The sequence below is a fragment of the Agelaius phoeniceus genome, chromosome 10, assembly GCF_051311805.1.
Source record: "Agelaius phoeniceus isolate bAgePho1 chromosome 10, bAgePho1.hap1, whole genome shotgun sequence".
Classification (NCBI taxonomy): Eukaryota; Metazoa; Chordata; class Aves; order Passeriformes; family Icteridae; genus Agelaius; species Agelaius phoeniceus.
In genome coordinates, this window is record NC_135274.1 from 9,753,438 (window position 1) to 9,763,229 (window position 9,792).

Below are 9,792 nucleotides of genomic sequence, written 5' to 3' on the forward strand. Positions count from 1 at the left end.
CAAGCTGGCAGAATGATTTTATTTCAGCTGGGATTAGCAGGAGTTTTGCTGCTGACCTCAATAAGAAAAGGATCAGGTTTATAGCTCACTTGCAAATCCACTCTGCAAAAAAAGTGAGCTTTAGGCACTGTAGATTATTTACATTTCCTTTTGTTAATTGTGATGATCATCACAAGATTTTCCTATTCATTACTGCCTTGATGCTGATTACAGGACCTGTGACAGTGTCTTTATTCAGAGGAGGCACACGGCGTGACTTGACAATATACAGACAGACAGATGCATAGATTTTTTGCCTTTTCTAAGCAGCAGTGCTAAGGGAAACTAGAGAAGCATAAGTGAAATGTAACAGGATTTTAATGACAATTGAAGGAGTATCTTTTATTACACTGGTCCTGGCAACACAACTCAAATCTCATAGTTAGTCTAAAATTTATAATGTGCCATTACCAGGTCCGTGAAAAGAAATCCTATCAGCAAAGCTATTTACAAATCCAGGAGTGTTTACAATGCAGATTATGTTTCCTAAAATAAATAAACCTAAAAGGGCACTGGCAAAAGATAAAATCAGCATGGATGAAGCAGTGAAATAAATGCAGCAAAATGTCAGGACAGGTATTACTGCTTTTCACTGAATGAGCAGATCAAATGTAAGCGGTGCAAGCTCCCACTCTGCAGCAGAGGTGTCGGCTTGGCTCACCACAGCTCTCACCCTCAGCAAGGCCAGGGGCAAGCAGAGACCTGCAGGTTTTTCCTGTGAAAGTGTGACCAATAAACCAGAGCAAATAACTGTGTAAGGCTGTTTGCAGTGCACAGATGCTTGGCAACCTGGAGAGGAATGCGCCTGCCCACATTTCATTGAAAGGTTATTTAAAGCTGTGGAGGTTAACAGACACCTTAATTATTACAAACTGCTCTGGAATATCTCCCTTTTTGTACTGCCTGTCCTCAGCAGCTGCGCTCCTTACTCAGGAGCATCTGGGAGTGGCTCAGCTTCCAGAAATGAAAAATTGGCGGGATGGTGATGTCAGCCTGGCACAGGAGCAGTGCCAGTGGCAGGAGAGCTCTGGCAGGGCCAGGGCCACCAGCCAGAGGGGACATGCAGGGACAGCCTCCTCCCAAGGGCTCGGTGTGCCATTAATAAGGAAACAAACGTCAGCCCAAGAGCCTGTGCCAGAGCGCGCCGGGGATCGCCCGCAGCAGCTTCAGAGGAGCCTTGGCTGAATTGGAAAGGTAAAACTGAAACTGCAAACTGCATCCAGACTTCCTTAAAAGCACCCACACATTTTTCTGCACTGGGAGAAACAATCAGTCAGGCAGACTTGGGTTTTGTCTGTCAAGAATAGGGTCGCAGTTTAAGATTCTGCACCAGCCTGTTCTAAAGTTGAGTTTTACCAGCAGCTTAGCTACTAAGCTTTAATATATGGGCAGAATTGGGGCCTTCATGTGAAAACAGAATAAATCTAAAATTAATATAAATTAAAACAAAGTGTTTCCCAGATTTTTTTTCATACAGGAATTTTAGGTTTCTTGCCATAATTTACTACAGGTATTATTAAAAAAATAAAGCATTACTTTAATTGCACCAGTAAAAGTTCAGTATAAGCAAAGATAATTTTTGTGCAAAAATCTTTGAATTGTCTTTTTTGTAAAACTGTCAAAAGAATAGAGTGTCAGAGCACTAATTCATTTTTATTCTGTGTTCAGAGACAGCAATCTTTTCAGAGATTATTTATGCAATGATGGTACCAATCAAACTGCATCAGAGACAGGTTCCCTACAGAGCACTGAAGCTTTCTGGCACTTCTAATAGAGTGTAAATTCTAATTAACTCAGATTAAACCATCCTATCTGAGATGGTCCACCCATTATTATGAACAAAATATTGGCAACCATATAGGAGAAAACTCTGTAAAGTAAGAAAAAATATCAACTCCTCCTTCTTTTTTAATGTGTGCTGTTTTAAATAGGAGGGCAGACTCTTTGTCCTTCTTTACAATTAAATAAAAATTGTTGCTTTTTTTCCACAAGGTGGGAAGTTTTTTCTATGCATGCAGGCATGACTGATACATTCACAGGACAGGAGAAAAATGAATTTTGTGAGTTTACCTCTGGGAGAAGCACTCTGCTCCAAGTTCTGCACAGATCTTCTGAAACAGCCACTAGCAAGCTGGATGTATGTGATTGCCCACATTAAAACTGTGATGCTAAATAAACAAAATCAGAAAGCTCTGTAGGAATCCAGTGCCTGTTGTGCCATCATTGCCAAGAATTTGGAGATGTGCAGTTCCTTGTGGTAACATCTGTAAGGAAGTGCGGAACTTGTGGTCTAGAGGTTGGCCAGCCTTTAAGTAATGGTGAACTTACTCAGAATCTGAAGCATTCCTGTGTTTCTCTGTCCTGATTTCAGATTATGTGTAGATACAAAAGAATGGTTGTTTATTAGCTAAGAAACTACTTGTCCTGTTTTAGGGAGCCACTAACTGGAAGAAGTGAGTATATGTACGTGTGTGTGCTCTAGTTCACTGTGTGCACTGATTTTGTAGCAGAATACTGCAAATTCTGGATTAATTTCATGTAAGCAAAATAGTAGGCACAGAGATGAAAAACTGCAAGGACAATGGGAAAAAAACCCCATCCCTTGCTTTTATATTAGAAAAGTGGCAGCCATTATTTTCCTCAGTGCTGCCACTGATATTGGAATAGTTCAGAGAATAAGGCAGTTTGTTGTGCTGGGCACTGCTGCCAGAGTATTTCCTTGTTCTCTTTTTATTTATACCCATCTGCTGGGTCTTGTCCTGCACTGAGATATTCTTGTACAGCTTTTAGCACAACCAGACCTCAAATCCACTCTCAAGGAGCTGAACATCACTACTGCATTAGAACAAAAGGTGTTCACAGGTCTTATACCTGCATTACACCTTGCACAGGCATGAAATTCATCTTAAGAATTTTTAAATTTCTGACATGTAAATTAGTTCTTCCTATTTCCTACACCAAAGGCACCACAAACAATTTTTCTCCAGCTGCAAACACTCTTTGTGTGTCCCATTTCCCTCTGAGTTTTCCTGCAGCAATAACTATCTCATTCCCTTAATGAAAGTCAGACCCAAACCCTGAGCATATTTTCTTGTAAGCAGATCAGTAACAAAAATAAAGAGAAGGGACAGAGCTCCCTGAATTCTACCTTAAGGCCAGATTTCCATTAGAAAATACTCATTAGTGTTTTACTGAGACAGTCAATTGTAAGGCTTTCCTGACACATATGCAGTTGATATTCCCGATGATATTTTTTTTCCCAATGAAGTCACCTTAAAGTATTCTGAGGTAAATAGTAAAAATATTAAGTTTGGAGAGAAATGTGCAACCACTACAGCTTTTACAGGCACAAAAATGCCACCCCTTCAGCTACCTCCCGTGCCCACTCACCATTACTAATCCTTATTCACACAACCACACTGGCCACAGTTTCCAATGCAGACCAAAATTAGTAGTGGAAAACTTGCTTGCCTTGCTTGAACAATGGATTCAGTTCTAAGAGAGAGTGTGACTGACTATTTGCCTTGACCCATTGTGATCCCTTGTCCCCCATTTCCAGGGCTTGCACAGGACCAGGAAAACAGCAAACAGTCATTTGCAGTGTGTTGAAAACAAAAGGAAAGGATTCTTGGTCATTTTTTGTCCTCTCCCTTCTGCACAAAAGGAACACCCATAGCAAAATTTATGGGTTTTCTTCCCTGGATTACTATTTGAAGCTTTAATCAAAATATATATTTGGGAGAAATCAAGTAAAAGAAAATATAGATTTGTTTGAGTTTCACACACATCCACACCCCATTCCAAAATATCAAAAAATGCCAGCAAGATACTCAAACAAAGAGCTGCAAAAGTAAAACAGATTCCCAGTGGTGACATCTGTTAGTATAAGGATTATTTAAACATCTCTAGAGTTTTTCAAAGAAATGCCAGGATGGCTTCCTACCAAAAGGCAACTCAGTCTAATATCCTCCTTAGCTAATCTACATACAAACCATGTCTCTATATTTGTTGGCACTAGAAAACCCACATGCTTGTCTTGACATGGAAATAAAAGCAATTCAAAGGGAATCTGAAAGTGTATATATAGGGGAATCAGCTTAAACTGACCTTGGGATTAGAGAATTATCTTTTTTGTGAAGCTGAGCACAATTGTCAATGCATGGTTTGGTAAGAAATGCATTTCTTCTGAAAGCAACTTTATCATCTAGTGCAAGACAGCTTCAATTTAAGGGTACAGCAGCATGATAAGGTGGTCTGTAAAGAAATATTTTCAGTCTATTTTTGATACATTTTTTTACCAATGAACACAAACAGGCATGCAAATGTGCAAAACCTGAATAAACATGCTGCCAAGCACATGGATGGAAAGTAAAAACAAAAGGACTCAGTAGAAACTGTGCTGTGAACAGAACCAGAGGGCCATAAAGCTACTCCAGAGCTGCCCCAGACATGGCATTCTCCATTCTCCTCAAACTTCTCAGGTGGCAAATGCAAACCTACATGTAGAGCCTCATGGAGAGAGCTCTGAGCAAGAAGGGGCACCATTCCCTCTGTGTCAGTGTCAGAAGTCCCAGGGCAGCGGAATTGCACCAGGAGTGGCGCGAAGTGTGACGCCAGCACCTCCACACCCCACCTGGAAATACCTGATGGCTTCATCACACTGGGAAGCTCCTAGAGCTCATAAACTGATGAATAAAATTTACCTGAGGGTTGCAACAATATTTACAGCATTGAGAATGAATACATTGGAACCTGAAGTTTCCAAAGCTTGGGCATAGAAACTTAATTTGGGAGACATTTACCAACGTACCAATGAAATCAAATATAAGTAGACAGCATTTAGCCTGATTCCAATGCATGGTGTTTGTAAGTGCTAATGAATTTTTTCTCCTTTAATTAAAATTCCCTTTAAAGTGTTCTCTAAATAAAACATTGCTTAAAATGCATCTGCTTCAGAGTCTATCACTCACACTAAGCTTTCAGAAAAAAGATTGTCGCAACTTAAAAGGCACTATAGGATATTTAGACTAGAGTTATCTCACAACATGTTCTCTGGCTGCTCTGTTATTTGAGCTCTAAATGTTAAACACGTGAAAGCAACATAAAAGGATCTTCCCTTTAAAGCACATTTTCCAAATTCTCTCTATCTGTTATTTAGAACCCCATAAAGATCTGTGTGTGTCTACCCATCTGCAACCACATTTATTTTTGCATGTTTTTGAGTGCATATCTCTCAGTGTCATAAGGTCTTCATAAATAAATCAACCTACTTAGATCTGCATGCTTTGAATAACAAGTCAGCCACCAGCAGATGGATACATTTTTAATTAGGTAAGCAGTCAATGCCTGTTGGTTTGAAAACTCTCTTGTTTCTCTTAAAAAGACGGAAACCAACCAAATTAAATCCAAAACTGGAGTGGGACAGCAGAGTGGTTTTAATCTGCATGTAGCTGCAAATCGGCTTAGGTCCCAGCCTGTGAGACAGCTTGAACAAATGCAATATTTTATATCAAGCAAACCTCAAAGTGAAATATTTAAGGATCTTGCAAGAATACATTGTAAACAGTATGTATTTTTCAATACCACATGTGGTTACTTATGCAATCTTCTCACTTGAGCAAGACTCTGATCTTAATTCATTTACTGTGTTGCCTTTGCAATCTCTCAAGCAAAATATTTTTAAGCAGCAACTTTTGATTTACATAATCAGACATACTTTCCCAAATAACATCGAAGAAACTCAGAATTAACATCTTGTACCGCTTAAATAATCCATGAAAAGAAACTTCATCAGTTCCAGTTAACTTCTTCCCACAAAAAAAAGTTTTCAGTTTTGGACTGGGAACAACATTTAGTATGACAGATACACATCTTACTTGTACCAAACTTTCCACACTACTCTGAACTTCTCCAGCTCCTGAAAGTGCAGGTAAATGCTCCAGAGAGCACCAGGACAGGCTGAGGGCTGGCCCATGGCAGAGAGCTCTCCATGTACCAAGGGCTCCCAGGGCACCCTCCTGCCTGCAGGCAGTGGGTCTGCCCAGAGCCACCTCTCCCACTGTCCCCATGTCACCTATCCCTGATGTGCTCTCCCCATTGGCTCCCATTTTCCAAAACAAGGCCTTTTGTGTCCCTTCAGATCTTTCTCCCACAGGAGTTTGGAAGTTTTCCTATAGTTTCCCAAGTGTCTTCTGTCACTCTTCTGAGCTAGTGAGATGAATTAAAGGAAACAATTCTGAGCCCAGGAAGGCAGCAGAGCTGGGAACAGGCTGTGGCTCCATGGGGTGTGAGGAGACAGCACGGCACCTCTGCCTGCCCAGACAGCACTGGCACTCCCACTTCTCTCCAGACAGAGCAATGGCCAGGAGACAACGTTATCCCACACAGAATTACTGTCTCAGTGTGACCAGGTAGTGCAGACAATTGTCCTTGGAACAAAAAAGCTGCTCTGGTGTGGTATTTTCTGGGTCTCCCATGGCAGGAAGGAAAGATGAATCTGACTCCATGTTCTTAGAAGGCTAATTTATTATTTTATTATATTATATTATATTAAAGAATACTATACTAAACTATACTAAAGAATAGAGAAAGGATACAGACGGAAGGCTAAAAGATAATACTCAAAAAACTTGTGACTCTCTCTTCAGAGTCCAACAGAGCTTGGCCATAATTGGCCAATAAGTAAAAACAATTCACACATTGGATAAACAGTCTCCAACCACATTCCAAAGCAGCAAAACACAGGAGAAGCAAATGAGATAATATTGTTTTCCTTTTTCTCTGGGGCTTCTCAGCTTCCCAGGAGAGAAATCCTGGGCAAAGAGGATTTTTCAGAAAATATGATGGTGACATGCTGGCAGTAGGAGAGCCAGGAGAGCTCTCCATGGACACACAACTGGCTAAACCCACCCTGCACCACAACTGCTGTGCACACTGACCCCAGTGAGCAGCTGCTCTGTACCCAACACCCAAAACTGTCTAAAGAATTTCAGGGGCCAACATGAGAGTCTGATGTTGGCATTGAGGCGACAAAATCAATTCTTTTTGATCCTCATTCAGTTTTATGCTTACAAAAAGGAATAAAATTCACAGAATAGAGAAAATCTCCAGACATAAAACTGATACTTAAACAAAAACAGATTAAAAGTAAATGGGCCAGGTTTAATCTTTGATGTCACTTCCTTGGATTTCATGATACAGCACCTGAGGTGAATTTTTTCCATTTTACTGCAGCACACTCTTTTTCCTGTGTAAGCTTATGGTAAAATAATAACCGAGTTTCCCATATGTTAAATAGTAAAATTTAGTTCTATCATTTCTTTCTATACCTTTACAGTTCTCTTCAGTTGACTAAATGGAAAATACTGTATCTCTGGAGCAGGCTGGAAAAGAAATAAAGGTCTGACTCTCATCCTAGTTTTATGGGGATTGTGCTGATGTAATTGTACTGATTTCTAGGAAATTGCTTCAGATTTGTGCCATTAGTTAGATCAGAATCTAGATGTCAGTGCTCTCTGAAAATACCCAGCTCTGTGACAAGGTTCTGGATTACTCTGAGTTTTACATCCTGAAGTCTAATTGCACTGTGTAAAATAACATTTATTAAAGATCAGATATGAAAGGTAAAGATGGCAATTATTTGAAACTTTAGGATGTAATATTTGCCCAGTGAGCTACATGAGCCATTGTGCTAAAAAACTGCAGTAGTACAGGAAATAAAATTTCTCTTATATGTAGCATGATTTTATATTCTTAGTTGAAATGAAAATACTGCAAGATGGAGAATATTACTAGGGCACACTGAGGCCAACTTGTATTGTTTAGAAAATCTTTTTAGCTGATAGTTCCTGTCCTGTGCTACAATTTTCCTTGTGCCTAGTCTGAGATATGTGTTGTAGCTCACAATTGAGAGGAAGGAAAATGCTTTAATTTAAGAGTTGCTGCTGATGAGAACTCACTACTTTTATTTGAAAAAGCAGAAGATTACAATGGGCTGTGCAGAGCCCTACTGCCCCCATGTACAGCAGCAGTGCTGAACGACTCAAGCACAGGTCTTGGAGCTCTGTAGGCTGGAAAGCAGGGGAAGGAAAGGGGCAATTGGTGAGCTGGGGGGCTGAGGGCTGACAAAAATGGGATGAAAACACCCCTGCTGTATTTCAGCTCTGCATTAGCAAATTAAAGATCAATATGACAGAGGGAAGGATAATTTGAGTTCTATGCATTCAAGTATTTTTGTACTGGGACCTGGAGCCTTGTGCTCAGACTGCCCTGTAGACCATCCAAATAGCATCACCCTGACTCAGAGGAATAGACCTCATCATACAACTACCACAGTCTTTGTTTTACCACTTTGGACAGTTTCTTGGAAGGAGCTAGGCAGCCAAAAATTCATGGGTTTTTTTATGGGCAACAGTAGAAAGATGGAGCCTTTCTATCGAAATAAAGGGATTTATGATTTACATTGATCTGATGATCAATATCAGAATAAGTTAAAGAAGGATTATGCTTGTCCCATTTAACAGGACTTCCAGACCAGTGTTTTAAACAATAAGAGTTGGTGTAAATTTCAAAACAATATTTTTTGTGCTTATCCTTCAATCCTGTCCTGACCTCCTCCCCCAGTCTCTTAAGTAAGTGTATAAAAGCCTAAAGAGCACAATACTATTGCTTAATTTTGTCTGCCTTTCATTAACATTTATATGAGTTTATGCTTTGCCTTTTGCTGTTTTCCAGCTGATAAATGTTTTTTTAATATATGCACGCAGATCATTTTGCTTCTAATCAAGGAAGAGAAATTAAGTTTAACATCTGAGAACTTTAGGCAAAAAATGTCAAGCTTGGCCCAGATGACCACATGAGAGCAGCAGCCTCTCTTTGTGCCCCAGATTGGCTGGTATTGTTTTGATGCTGCTGCACTGGAGCGACAGAACTAACGTAATTATGAGATCAAGCCACATCTGGCGGCTTTGGCACCCAGCTCACAATCGATTGCTGGCTCGGGTCAGGGCGTGAGCGCGCCCCAAGTGCACGTTAGGGTGCGCAAGCATAAAGCTGCATTAGCCAGCCAGGGGCAGCCCAGCATTCCTGGGTGTCATCGCCCCACAAAATGGATGGGCCACAAAAGAGCAGTGGCACAACACACAAAAGTGATGATGCCAGAGAGACTGATGCGCTGCGGGCGGTGTTTGACATCCCCTGGCTCTGGGCTCTTGTGTGTTGTGATTTATGTCACCCTAATGATTGATTACTTTCAGATCAGTCCCATTCTACCATATCTCTGAGAATTTCCCTCTTCTTCAAACATCTTTTTGTTCCACCAGCCCTAGGCTGCAGATGGCATCAACCCACGCATCTCCATTGTTTGAAGCCTGCAAGAACTCCGCCATTCTTTGGGGGAATGCTCATAGCCCAGTAGCTAGTGTCCAATTAAGTCCTGAAACTGTGACTGGGGGCACTTTAACCTTTTTATTTCCTTGCTCTCTTAGGAATTTCATTTCCCATGACAGCTGCAACTCAACAATACCTAAAAAAGTCATCAAGAACGAAAATCAGAAGGAGACGCATTTTTAAGGTTATGGAAAAGAGCTTCAAGTGATGGCTACAGCTGCATCTGTCACACCTCCATAAAGGTTCTTCTGATCATGTTTCACAAAGTGAATTATCATCTCTGGCATGCAGCATTACAGCAGACTCTGTGTAAAGACAACAGGCTAAAGCTTCTGCATGCCGGGAAGCCAAAAATGCCTCTGGGAT

The 9,792-nt window shown here is 40.7% G+C and overlaps 1 long non-coding RNA gene across 1 annotated transcript; it reads left to right on the forward strand.

The window, feature by feature from the left end:
• Positions 1-992: 992 nt before the first annotated feature.
• On the forward strand, positions 993-9,592 carry LOC143694852 (uncharacterized). The gene is made up of 3 exons (XR_013183578.1): positions 993-1,233; positions 7,376-7,438; positions 9,525-9,592. It is a non-coding gene; the product is annotated as an uncharacterized LOC143694852 (long non-coding RNA).
• The last annotated feature ends 200 nt before the right edge of the window (positions 9,593-9,792 follow it).